The 13,527-nt window shown below is 44.9% G+C and overlaps 1 pseudogene; it reads right to left on the bottom strand.

Moving 5' to 3' along the window:
* Positions 1–226: 226 nt before the first annotated feature.
* LOC114627669 lies at positions 227–11,141 on the bottom strand (annotated as a pseudogene).
* Between the last annotated feature and the right edge of the window lie 2,386 nt (positions 11,142–13,527).

The following is a 13,527-nucleotide window of genomic DNA, read 5'->3' as shown; positions in this document are numbered from 1 at the left end:
CGCGGGCACAAGCCAGTGCGGGTGGGGGGCCCCCCCGAGAAGGCGGTACATGGGCCACTGTTGTCAGGAGAAAGTGTCCCGCGGCCTGCTAGAGCATAGAGAACACAGGCACGGGCAGAAAAGTCTTCTCTCCCCCCACCCCCCGCACCACCGCACAAGTTTTGACTTACACAACAAGTCCAGGATTTCAAGAGACACGTGGAGATTTATTGACATGGCAGTGGGTTTTGATGGTGGCGAGCTCTCCCAAAAAATGTCAGAAGGGGTTTGCTTATATTGGAAGTGGGCGGGGCTTTTAGGTAATATGTAAAACTTGAGGCAGAGACCTGTTAGTTTCGTGCCTTATGTGACCTGGCAAGGGGGCTGTATGTTAGGTCTCTGGGTTCTGGGGGCGTGGCCGAACACTCAGGAGTCCACAGCCCCACAAAGCAGGACATATCTCAGAAGGGCTCTAAAACAGTCTTTTCTTTCTCTTTGAGTTTCTCTGCTTTGAACTGCTGGGTATAGTTGTAGGAAGCCACGACGGGTGCTGCCAGAATCCGCCATTGCAAGATGGCGCTGGCGTCCAGGATTCTTCCTAGTAAACAAGTAAATTGCGCATGTGCCATGGTAAAAGCCCACCAAAGTTAAAGCCCATCCCACGGCGTTTTGGTGCGCAATGAGTAGCAGCCAATCAAAGGTGAGCACACCGCTCTAAGGGTATATAAACAGTGCTATTTCCGGACCTGGGGTCTTCCACCATTTTGTTTTTGGAATAAACGTTTTGCTGCGGAAGGATCCTGATGTGTGTCCACGTGCGTTCTTGCTGGCGAGACGATTACACGAGCGTCACAGCTGGTGCCGAGAACCCAGGAGAATTCACCATCGCCAGCGCTGTTTGAGAAGACCCTCCACTCGTGGAGTAAATCCAGAACTGTAGGACAAGGTAAAGCTCTGAGAGACATGTTTGGACTTGAATTATTTCGTCTCCTTCCCCAGGCAGTGCTCGTACTCTTCCTTCTGGTTTTGCAGGATGAGAAAGGCCGCTCGACTGTAGTGGCGGGCCAGACAGATTACAGGGCAACATGTCAAAAACAGAGGGAAAAAAAGTGCTTAGAAACTCAGAAAGAAAAAGGAAAAAAAGACATGTCGAAGAAAATAGGCCCCCCCAAGGACCCTCGATCCGCGGGGGTGAGAGTTAAAGGTAAGGACACCCTGGGTGAGAGACGTAGAAAAGGAGAGAGAGCCTCAGAAAGAAAATCTCTTTATTCGGTAAAAGAGCCGGGGTTTTTACGGTTTGATAGCTCTGAGTCAGAGGAACTAAGTCTTTCTGAGGAAGATTTAGATGAACAGGCAGCCGGCTATGAGGAGGAAAGATACCATCCAGATGAATGGCCGCCGCAGCGAGATCGAGTGCTGGCGCTAGTGATGGTTATTTGGAGGCTGTGTTTGCAAGAAGAGTGTTTTGGGGGAGGCAGTCTAGGTGAATGAGGTATTGACCCAGTGATGATTTTGCCTAGGAGGTGACAGTGAATTATAGGTCAGGAGAATTCTAAACAGGCATTGCCTGCAGTCTAAGAGCTGCTTCAGGTGGAAAGAGCAGGGTTAAAAAGAATTGGAAAACTAGAAAGCAGGGTTATGAAGTGTTACAATAGCTGCCTGCTACATCTCCAATGAATGAGATGAAAAGTTACATCTTGAGAGAGAGAGAAAAGGTTTTAGAAATACAGGTGTCCTCTCTCTGAGCTGTGTCAGCAAAAAGGAATGAAAACGCTATTTCAGAGCTCATCTAGAAAAGAAACAGAGAATTTGGGAGACGTCCTGAATTTCTCTGTAGCTCCTAGATGTTCTTTGTTGTCTGTCCTTGGCGCGCCAATGTCCACATGTTTGTGTTTGCTTTTTGTGTCGTTGTCTAAATGTTCTGTGTTTGTTACATGTTCAAAAGAAAAGATCGTTAAAACTGCTTGATCCAACCTTTGGGCTAGTTTAATTTTGATTTAAAGGCAGTCTTAATTTACACAGCAGAGGCTGATAAGCTACCCTACACCTGTAGCTAAGAGTTGAGCTGAGCTGAAAAAGCCTTTCCAGGAATTGATTGTTGGTACAAGCTGCTTTTAAAAGAGTCCAGTAGCTTTTGGGTTTTATAAGGAAGCTAAGAGTTGTTTTGTCCTAGAAAAATCTCTGTGACAAGGTGCTTTTCTCTTGAAATTACAGCTAGAAAAGACAAGAAATTTTGTTTGGTCTAAATATATAAGATGCATAGCCACTTCATTGTTGTTTCTAATTGGTTTTAAAAGTATAAAAACGTTCTACATGTCTTGGTTATAGACTATTGGCTTAAATTATTGGGTGTGATTAGAAATTTACAACTTTGGTAACAGAAAGTTGACGTAAAACTAACTCAGGGTTAGAGTCATTCAGAAACCAGGTGTATAAAAAGTAAGATTTTAAAACAGTGTCTCTTCAATGAGATATTAAAAGCTGCTTCATGCATTCATATGTAAGAATTGGCAGCAAAACTTTGTAACATAAAGGTAATCTACTTGGTCTTGATTTTAGAAAAAATAGATTGTTTACATTGCTTTTGTTCTGGTTTTGCTTCTCAAAATTATGGTTATACTCTAATGTTACAAAAGAAATTTAAAAAGTTAGTTAAACTGCCAGTATTCCATTGGCTACAGTTGGCAGTTCTAATCTTGAGTTTGGAATTTTTTGATTCGCCCATGTTTATAGAAAAAGAGACAGCAGGTAGAGTTAAATAAAAATATTTAAAACAAGTTGTGATACAGTGCTGGCCTGCTAGAGATTAAGAACATTTACATTTACATTAAGACAATGCAGACTGGGATCTTAACATGCTTGTAGGAGAAGGTCAGTGTGATGTTAATCAGGTTGAACTGCCTACACAGCTCTCAGACCATACAAGCAAAGACAGACTTTGATACATTCGTCTTTGCGATGAAATTGCACCCTCATACAATCAGGATCTGGCCATAGCTTGCACAGAGCCATAGGGATGGGGCGTGTTTTAAATGTGGAAATTTAGATAGTTTTTAAAGTGACTGTCCCAGGAACAGAGGCTTGAGCAACAGTCAGGTGACCAAGGTTACCTGACAAACCTGTCCTTGGTGCAGGAAGGATAATCCTTGGGCCAGGCCTCAAGATATAGGCCAAGATTAAAAACATTTACATTTAAATTAAGGCTATATACAGAGTGGGTGAAGCAGAAGCTTGGATTTCAGACATTCCTTTTGTCCTGACCCGCCTCTAAAAGGGTGTTCTCTAGAATTTGTTTATTGACTTGTTTCTTCCTTAGGGAGGTGTCAGCCTCAGACTCAAAAGAAATTCAAAACAGCTTATGGGCCAGGCCAAAATTGTTGAGTGTGATAGAAGACAAAATGGCTTTGGTTCCTCTGATGTGTATTAGGTCTTATCAGTAACAAGAGACCTAATCTTAAATTAATAATTGAAGGAAAAAGGGTTTTAAAAGATTGATAGATACTGGGGTTATTTAACAATTATTAGAGGACAAGATTGGCTTCAGCTTGGCTTTATCTGATTCTTCACTCAGCTAAAAGGAGTTGGTTATTCAATTAATCCAAAAGCAAAGTTCAAATTTAAGATTTATAAAACTAATGGGGCACTACAGCCTGACTTGCCTACTCCAGCTGCCATTCAAGTAAATGCATATATAATTATTATAGATTTATAAGATTGTTTTATACAGTTCCTTTACCTCCTGGTAAAGGTGAGAGGTTTGCATTAAGTGAAATTGCTTGTGATTTTTGAGAGCCCATGAAGCCATTCATTAAAAAAGCTTGCCTCAAAGAATGATTAATGGCCTTAAAAAATTTGTTGTTGCTTTAATACAAAAGGTTAAAGCGTTTGAATCTCTCAGTGTATATTATTCATTGTATATTTTATTGGCTGATCTCTCTAAAGGAGTTTTTCTGCAAGCCTTTGCTCTAGTACAAAGAGCTTTAAAATTTTGGAGTACTTGTTGCTCCAGAAAAGATTCAAAGGCAGTATCTTTTCAATATCTGGGAATTCAATTGTGGCACAGAAAATTCCAATAAGAGTAGATAATTGGGGCTAGAGAGATGGCTCTGCTGTTAAAGGCTGGACTCACAACTAAAAATATTAAGAGTTCAATTCCCAGCAACCACATGGTGGCTCACAACCATTTGTAGTGAGATTTAGTGCCATCTTCTGGCTTGCAGGTGTACATACAAAAAATGGTTTACTTTTAATGATTCTCAAAAGTTGTTAATAGATATTAATTGATTAAAACCTCATCTTCAGCTTACCATAGGAGAACGTAAACCTCTATTTAATATTCTCAAGGGAGATACAAGTCCTAATTACCCCCGACAGTTAAATGATGAGGGATAGATAAGCACTTTTTACCCTCAATATTTTAAATCTGGACAGTCAGGGCCATTCGGCTGCTGACCGTCACTGTTTAGAGCCTGACAGGCCAAAAGAGATGGTCAAATGGAAGGACATCTTGACCGGACATTGGAAAGGCCCGGATCCTATTTTATTAAGGGCCAGGGGAGCGGTTTGTGTTTTTCCGCAGGAAGAAGACAACCCGTTTTGGCTACCAGAGCGACTGACGCGACGACTCGTGATATTAGAAGATGACACCCAAGCGGACCCTCCAAACTCTGATGACAGCCCTTGTGCTGATCCAAGGGATACAGGTTCCTAGTATATCAGGGGAACAACGATGGACCATATTATCTGCCTTTCCAAAACCCATACCAGTCAGACATAATGTAGCTAATCTGTCCAGGAAATTGTTTCAATATCTTGCAGGAAATTGGTCAGAAAACTTCGATGAGACACTCAGAAAATTGAGAGCAGCTGTGGTGAATATCAACTCGACGCTCATGGATCTGTCCCCGACTGAGGGACTGTCCTCCTGGATCTCTTCAGCTTTCTTTTTTTTTTCTTTTCTTTTTTTAAGTGGGTGGGAGTAGGCCTGTTTGGTACGCCCTATGTTGCGGACTAGTGTTCATTTTTTGGTTGGTTTGCAAACTCAGAGCTCAACAAATCGTGACAAGGCTATTATTGCTCAGCCGCTTGTGGCCATAGAACTAGGGGCTTCCCCTGAAGTGTGGCTATCACTGCTTCGAAAATAAGTAGTCTCCCCCTCACTAGTGGTGATGCTAAATGTTGGGCCATCAGCCGTTGCACCCCAAAGGATTTGCCCATTGCACTGGGTCGGTGAGGAGTCTTGGCCTGGCTGGTCCTTGTCTGTGTAGCTGTGGAATTTTGAGGCAAACAGCCCTTGCACTCCTAGGAGATGACTCCATTGCACAGGGATGGGTGTTTGCATCTCTTTCTGTTTCCCTTAGCCCTTGCACCCAGAGGACTTGCTTCCATTGCACCTGGTAGGGTAAGGGAGACTGTCTTAAACTATTAGTCCTTGATCGCTTATTCCCCCAAGATGGAATTTGCTTGATCGGGCTTGAGTTTGAGTCATGATTGGTACCACGCTAGACAGGCCAAGGACAGCCAGATGGACAGCTCCATCTTTTCGTCTCCAGGCCAGCTGCCATTGGTCCCAACGACGGGAAATAGGCTGACGCCACATGCCAGATATACACCATGAGGACAACTGGGGAATTGATGGCAAACCAACCCCATGACGGGATTAGCGAGTGGCAATGACCCAGGCGCGGGTATATCCCTCGTAGCCTAAGACAGGGTGGCTCGCCTTTCCTCGGTGTTAGCCCTATTGGTGCTGGGCGTGGAGAAACATCAGCTAGCCTAAGACACGGGACATTGACTGTGGAGAGCCGCATAGTGCTGCACCTTTAAGATGGCACTGGTCTCTGCCTTCCACCACCTGCTGGCGAGGACTCTTAGGAGTAAACAACTCCTTATATGGCAGTGGCAGTTGATCTGGCTTGTCTCCGTGTGTGTGGACCTATCTGCTGTTGCCACGTGGCAGACGGGGGTTGGCTAGCCCTAGAGTACTTAAGCCTGGGAGAGGCTTCCCTCGAGGTCGTCAGTTAGAAGGTAGTCAGTTAGAAGGTCATCAGTTGGAAGATTGTTCAAGGGTCCTGATTAAACTGCTTGGAGAAGAGCTCCTGCGTTGCGTCTTCCTTGCTGGTCGAGGGTGGACGTGACAACTGGCGGCCTGTACGGGGAAACAGCGAAGCTCAGAACTTCAAGCAGTCAGGGTGGTGCACCGGTAAGTTCCCAGGTTAAGTTGGGACAAGAGAAGGCCCTCGGTAAAAGAGGCAATAAAGTTTCCGGGTAGGAACGATAAAGCTCCCAGGTTATTGGGACAAGACAAAGCTTCCAGGTTATTGGGACAAGACAAAGTTCCCAGGTTATTGGGACAAGACAGACAAAGCTCCCAGGTTATTGGGACAAGGCAAAGTTCCCAGGTAAATGGGACGAGGGAAAGTTGTGGAATAAGGGAAAGTTTCCGAGCAGGTTGGAACAATAAAGTCTGCGGAACGGAGCATAGCCATTTCACTCTTTGCTGCAGACAAAGAGAGAGCAGAAAAGTCTACATTGTTGCAGACCAAAAGTGAAAGGCACAGTGTATCGAAAGTATGGGCGCTTCTCAGTCGCACCCAATTTTTTTGGCTCTTCAGGAGCTGCTGTTATCTAAAAATTTGAAACTCAAGAAAAGCACCCCTACTGGAGGCTCAGGACATTCATTTTGCCCAGAGGTGTGGCGAGCAGTGAGATCAGAGTTGCAACTTGCTTGCCCAGTTTTTCAAGATGCTCAAGGTAATCGTTGTGAGGAGCCTCTTGATTTTAAGGTCATAAAATCTTTGGCAGAATCAGTTAGGACATATGGCATTACGGCCTCGTTCACTCTGGCTCAAGTTGAGGCATTAAATAGACATTGTATGACACCTAGTGATTGGAGCAGCTTGGCTCGTGCCTGTTTGAGCCCTGGGCAATATCTGGATTGGAAGGCATTTCTCATTGAGTATGCTACAGAGCAGGCTGCTACAAATCAAAGGAATGGTAATCCTGCTTGGGATAGGGATATGTTGCTAGGACAAGGAAGATTTGCCAACCAGCAGACAGGGTATCCTGTGCAAGTGTTTGAGCAAGTAAATCAAATCGCCATTAAGGCGTGGAAGTCTTTACCTAATAAAGGGGAAGTAAGTGGCAACTTGACTAAAATTCTACAGGGATCTATGGAAACATTTTCAGATATCGTGGCTCGCTTGGTGGAGGCTGCAGGTAGAATTTTTGGAGATCCTGATGTTGCTATGCCCCTGATAAAACAGTTAGTGTATGAGCAGTGTACAAAAGAATGTAGAGCTGCTATCACTCCTTTTAAGAATAAGGGACTGGAAGCATGGATGAAAGTCTGTAGAGAGTTGGGGGGACCATTGACCAATGCTGGTCTTGCAGCAGCAGTGGTCCAGCTTACTCAGCAGAAAGGTGGAGGTTCTGGAGAATGTTTCCAGTGTGGAAAGACAGGACACCTTAAAAGGCAGTGCCCGGAACGAACAAGGACAGGGAACACAGGAAATGGCCAGCGCCCCAAGCAGCCTGGGCTATGTCCCAGATGTAAAATGTTACCCATATTTCAGAATTTGGAACTTTAAAATATGTACATGTGTCAGTTGACACCTGTTCAGGTGTCATACATGCTACACCTCTGAGTGGAGAAAAGGCTTGCAATGTTGTCGCACATTGCTTGGAAGCTTGGGCTGCGTGGGGAAAACCACGCCAACTTAAAACCGACAATGGGCCAGCCTATACGGCCAATTCATTCACCTCCTTTTGTGAACAAATGGAGATAAACCTAAACCATGGCTTACCATATAACCCTCAAGGCCAGGGTATTGTGGAACGTGCTCATCGCACCTTAAAAGAATGCCTAGAAAAACAAAAAGGGGGAGTAGGCCAAGGCTGTGCCCCCAAGGAGAGAATATTGTTAGCCTTATTTACCCTAAATTTTTTAAATTTGGATATCCACGGCTGCTCAGCTGCGGACAGACATCAGAATTCTCATGGCCCCTCTAGAGGCATGGTAAAATGGAAAGATGTCCTAATGGGCTCCTGGAGAGGGCCTGATCCCATGCTGACATGGGCACGAGGTTCTGTTTGTGTTTTTCCTCAGGACCAGCAAGATCCAGTGTGGGTGCCAGAGCGCCTGGTGCGGAAGGTTCGCTATGAAGACCCTCCTGAGGCTCGAGATGATGATGGTGACAGTGACACCAGGGTTAGAGACTGAAGGAGCCGGAGGCATCTAGAGAACCCCTGCTTCGTGACATCTTCCTCTTGACCAAGTGGGTGGGTTTGGGATCCTTGACGATACTTATGGTGCTAGCCTCCTCTATCTGCCTGTGGTTTATTTGCAAGGTTAGGGTTACACAAAAACGGAATGCAGCCATGATTATCCAAGCCTTTACTGCCTTTGAGGCCGGAGAGTTCCCCCAAGCTTGGCTGGCATCCATCAAGCCTTGAGTCATCACGTTCAGGTTGCGAGGCTAAGCACTGCACTTGAAGTATGCTGTCAGCTGCTCGCAGCCTCAAGGGGAGCAAGTCTGATTGATGCGGGTTAGTGCCATCCTTTCCCCCAACTGATCCCAATGTTGTTCCCGCCTCAGCAAAAATCGGCACTGGACGGGTCTGACACTGCCTGGGCAGGGATGCTCAGGGAGGGTTAGTACAATGTCCATTGTTCTTTCTGAGATCAGACCTCTACTCTCACCTGTTTCGTATAAAAACAAAAAGGGGGAACTGTGGAGAGCCGCATAGTGCTGCACCTTTAAGATGGCACTGGTCTCTGCCTTCCACCACCTGCTGGCGAGGACTCTTAGGAGTAAACAACTCCTTATATGGCAGTGGCAGTTGATCTGGCTTGTCTCCGTGTGTGTGGACCTATCTGCTGTTGCCACGTGGCAGACGGGGGTTGGCTAGCCCTAGAGTACTTAAGCCTGGGAGAGGCTTCCCTCGAGGTTGTCAGTTAGAAGGTAGTCAGTTAGAAGGTCATCAGTTGGAAGATTGTTCAAGGGTCCTGATTAAACTGCTTGGAGAAGAGCTCCTGCGTTGCGTCTTCCTTGCTGGTCGAGAGTGGACGCGACAATTGACCAGTGCCTGTTTAACAAAACAAAAGGAAATAGCCAGTAGACAGATTCCTCAGCCGCTGTACCCCAAGGGCTTTTGGTAAAGACACCCTATGAAGCCTCAAACACATCTATATGCAGTCCCTGTCCACTAAGGTGTTCGTTCCACGGATAGTAGGTCTTGTAAGTCAATAACGGAGCGGACAGATAAGCCTCGGCCACCTAAGACAGGGCAGCCCCGGGTGGGGAGGCTGACCCAGTGACAGGTAAGAGTTTGAGCACCGCCTTCCAAAGAGACTCAGACCCGGCGTGAGACCCCCAAATATGGGAGTTACGAAATCTTCCCAGGGATCTCAACTACCACCCTCTGCAATAAAACAAAAAAGGGGCAGATGTAGGAAGCCGCGGCGGGTGCTGGCAGAATCCGCCATTGCAAGATGGCGCTGGTGTCTGGGATTCTTCCTAGTAAACAAGTAAATTGCGCATGTGCCATGGTAAAAGCCCACCAAAGTTAAAGCCCATCCCACGGCGTTTTGGTGCGCAACGAGTAGCAGCCAATCAAAGGTGAGCACACCGCTCTAAGGGTATATAAACAGTGCTATTTCCGGGCCTGGGGTCTTCCACCATTTTGTTTTTGGAATAAACGTTTTGCTGCGGAAGGATCCTGATGTGTGTCCACGTGTGTTCTTGCTGGCGAGACGATTACACGCACGTCACATATAGTCATCGAAGAGTTTCTGGTTCATCTCCATGAAGTTTCAGAGCATTGTATATCAGGCTGTGTATTGTCTTGTTCCTGTGGGTCTCTGAGTTGTGGTATAAGGATGGAAACATGATGGGCAGAATTTTTGCTGTATTGTCACTTATTAAACTCATGATATACTCATTATTCCAGTTATAGAGTGCCTGCTCTGCCACCTGGAAGTGAGGGCTGGAAACACATTTGTCTAACTGTTGGAAAAGAAGCTCCATGATCTTCACAAATTCTGATGGTTCAATTACATCAAATTTTTCTTCTAATTCATTTAAGAACATTACTTTTTTATGGACTGTGAGTCTTTGGTCAGTATTTGAGAAGTGTCATTACCACTGGTTCAGTGAGGGTGCTGTTCTTCTCTAAAAACTGCATGACACAGTACGCCAGCTTGGGATGGTAGACACTCAGGGACCTCACTTTGTGCAAGGGCAGCAACACCTTCAACATAAAAATCTTGTTCTCTTCCTTTAGTGGTAAGGCAAATACATTAATTATACTTCTCAGGATCTCTAGTAATTTTGCTATGTCATCGTGGTCTCATAGATAAACCTATAAAATATATTATTGATCTGTTTTCTGATATAAGCATGCAGGCCTAAGAACTTCACATAGATTCTGTGTAGGGTCATTTTTAGAAAATCTCTCTTCTGAGAATCCTCTTTGTCAAAGAGTTCTACAAGCTGCACTATAAACTTCTGATCAATATATTTCTTTGTTACATTGGGCTGGAAATCTGGGGACTCTAAAAATCTTAGGAAAAATTCATAAACAAGCTGTAGATGAGGCCAGACTGCTTCTAACGTTGGTTCATCTCCTCCTGGGTCGAATTCTGTTCCTGTAGGATTGGAGGAGGGTGGCAAGATTTGAAACATATTAACTGCAAACATGTGGACGGCTTCAGGGTAAATGGGCTCTGTGATTGCGTTCTGATTGTGGGTGATATCTTCCACCATTTTGCTTAGTGCAGTTCGCTTTACTTCTTTCCAGTTCAAGTCACTCAGTGGGTCAGAAGCAAAGTCAAAGAGGACACAACACTAACGTAGCTTCTGGATGAAAAGCTTCTCTTGACCCGTAGGAGGAACATCTTGTAAAGATGGAAGTTTTTGCAGTTCTCTGTTATTGTTGGCATTAAACTGTGAAGAGTTCTGCCATCTGTCTTTCTTCATAAGAACTAGGATTGGCTGAGGGACTGGTACTTTTATTTTAGTAGATGTCTAAGACTGGACAGCTGTGAGGCTGTTTTTTCTTCTGGCTATCTCTGCTTCTGCTGTATCTTGTCCTTTTTTTGAACTTTTTCCACTTTTCACCAGTTTTTGTGGTTCTTTCTCTTTCTTGTTTTCATTCGGCATGGCTGGAGCGGACTTCGGCCTCTGTAGCTCCTGCAGCCACCTGCCACCACTGCTGCTGCAGCAGACATGCCCCCGGCCTGGCCATCGTGCTATCCCAGTTGACACTGCTGCCACCTGGGAACTGAGTCACTCATCAGCTCTCGCTTCCCCTTTTCCAGGCCCCACTTCCAACTTTTTGACCTTGCATTTCTTCAATTTTTCCTTTTCTAAAATTTCTCCCTCATCCTTAGAACTGGTGCTATTCTCCACCTTGTGCAAGGATTTCTTAGTTGCATCATCCTGTGCCACTACTTGTAGGGAGGAACTCCTAGTTCCCATGGCACAATCAAAAGTAGTGCTACTTACTACTTTCAGTTTGATCCCACACTGCTTCTCCAATACTCACTGAGCTGGCCAGCCTGCTTCCTCCAGGAACAATCCTGAGAGATTCTCCTCTCTTTCCCAATCTTGGTGGAACCTCCACTTGACAGCTCCAGCGCTGCTCGAGGTACCTAGCTCAGGCATAGGTCTGGGGGATAAAAGAAAGTCTCAAACTCGGGTCATCCGTTATGAGAGAATGCTAATGCCTTTACTAGGCAGGTTCAATATATATACCAAGCCAGGGAAAGAAAAACAGAAACTCAGGAAAAACAGGAACTCAACTGGGGGGCAATGGGATGTCAAGTATAAATTCTCTTCCTGGGGTATTATCCTTCAACAAGACATTTTGTTCTTAGAAAAACCGCAGAATGTTACTTTGCAGACAGCAGCACATGGAAAGTCTCAGCCAGGGCACAGCAGCTCTTGAGGGTCCTACACATAGCTACTGCTCCAGTGCCATGCCTGCCTGTCTGCTGTGCTCCCTGCTATGAGGATCATGGACTAATCATCTGAAACTATAAGCAAGCTCACAATTAAATGCTTTTTAAAAAGTAAATGTTGCCTTGGTCATGGTGTCTTTTCATAACAATAGAAGAACAAGTAAGACACTTACATTGAGGTATAATCTAGTGTCCAGAGGACTTTTATCATGAAGGAATGTTAAATATCATCATAGACTTTCTGCATCTGTTAAGATTATCAGGAGATTCTTCTTTTGGTCGTGTTATATTGCATTTGTTGAACTATCCTTGAATCCCTGAAATTCTTTTTTTGTTTTTTCAAAACATGGTATCTCTGTACAGTCCTGGCTGTCCTGGAACTCACTCTGTAGACCAGGCTGGCCTCAAACTCAGAAATCCACCTGCCTCTGCCTCCCAAGTGCTGGGATTAAAGGTGTGCGCCACCACTGCCCAGCATATCCCTGAAATTCTAACTTCTAAAAATTCTTCAAAATTTTTTGTAAAATTATTTTATGCTTATGGTGGTTTACTTGTGTGTATGTCTGTGCACCACAAGCATGCCTTGTGCCTGAAGAAGCCAGAAAAGCCTGTTGGATTCCCTGTAACTGGAATTACAGATGTGAGCCTCCATGAGCTTGATGAGAACTGAACTCTGGTTCTCTGGAATAGCAGATAGTTCTCTTAACCACTGAGACATATCTCCATACTTCTTTTTGTTTTTAAAAATCTGTGTGTGTATATGTTCCTGCATATGGAGGTTGCAGTACATCTTCAGGTATTGATTCTTGCCTTCCTTTTTGTTTGAACCAGGATTTCTTAGTGTTTTTTTTTTTTTTTGTGGGACTGTAATGGCCAGGATTAAGGAGTAAGGGTCAAGGGACCGTCAATCCTGGATACCTGAGATAAAGGCAGCAGGAACTGGTTACCTTCCCATCCCAAGCTGGCTCAGACTGGCTCCACACCATCAACCTTAGTAAGAATTATTATGACGACAGTTATGTTTAATTCCTTGTTTGGCCTTATAAGGTTCTTCATACCTCACCCTACCCTACAGCTCCTGAGTATGTAGATGAAGCACCTTCCAACACCTCTGCCCTGACCCCCCCCACCCCAGCCACACAAACCTTGCCACAGAGACCCTGGACACCTCTCTAGGGGCATAAGTCAGCCTCTCAATAAAGGAACCAGTTCTCCAAAGCTGTTCCAGGGTGTGTTTATTACACACACACTCATTGTTGACCAAGATCCTACATTGCACCCACCCATGTCTGGGTAAGTTTCACTCCTTTCAGCCCAAATGTGTGCAACTGGCTAGGCTACAGTAAGGGAGAAGAAGATAGGGGACAGCATTTGCTGTTGTGTACATCAAGCAAACAAGCTGGCCTACAAACTTCTGAGGATTCTCCTGTCTTGGTCTCCCATCTTCCCAAAGCGTTGCTGAGAATTTTATATATGTGTACTACTACGTACTGCTTTGACATGGTTTCTGTGGATCTGAACTCAGGTCCTCATGCTTGCACAGTAAGTATTTTACCCACTGAGGCATATCCCTAATTCCTAGAAAA

Source organism: Grammomys surdaster, unplaced genomic scaffold (genome assembly GCF_004785775.1).
Source record: "Grammomys surdaster isolate TR1022 unplaced genomic scaffold, NIH_TR_1.0 256, whole genome shotgun sequence".
In the NCBI taxonomy this organism is placed as follows: Eukaryota; Metazoa; Chordata; class Mammalia; order Rodentia; family Muridae; genus Grammomys; species Grammomys surdaster.
The sequence above is the reverse complement of the archived record's forward strand: the minus strand, read 5'-3'. Positions and strand labels throughout refer to the sequence as shown.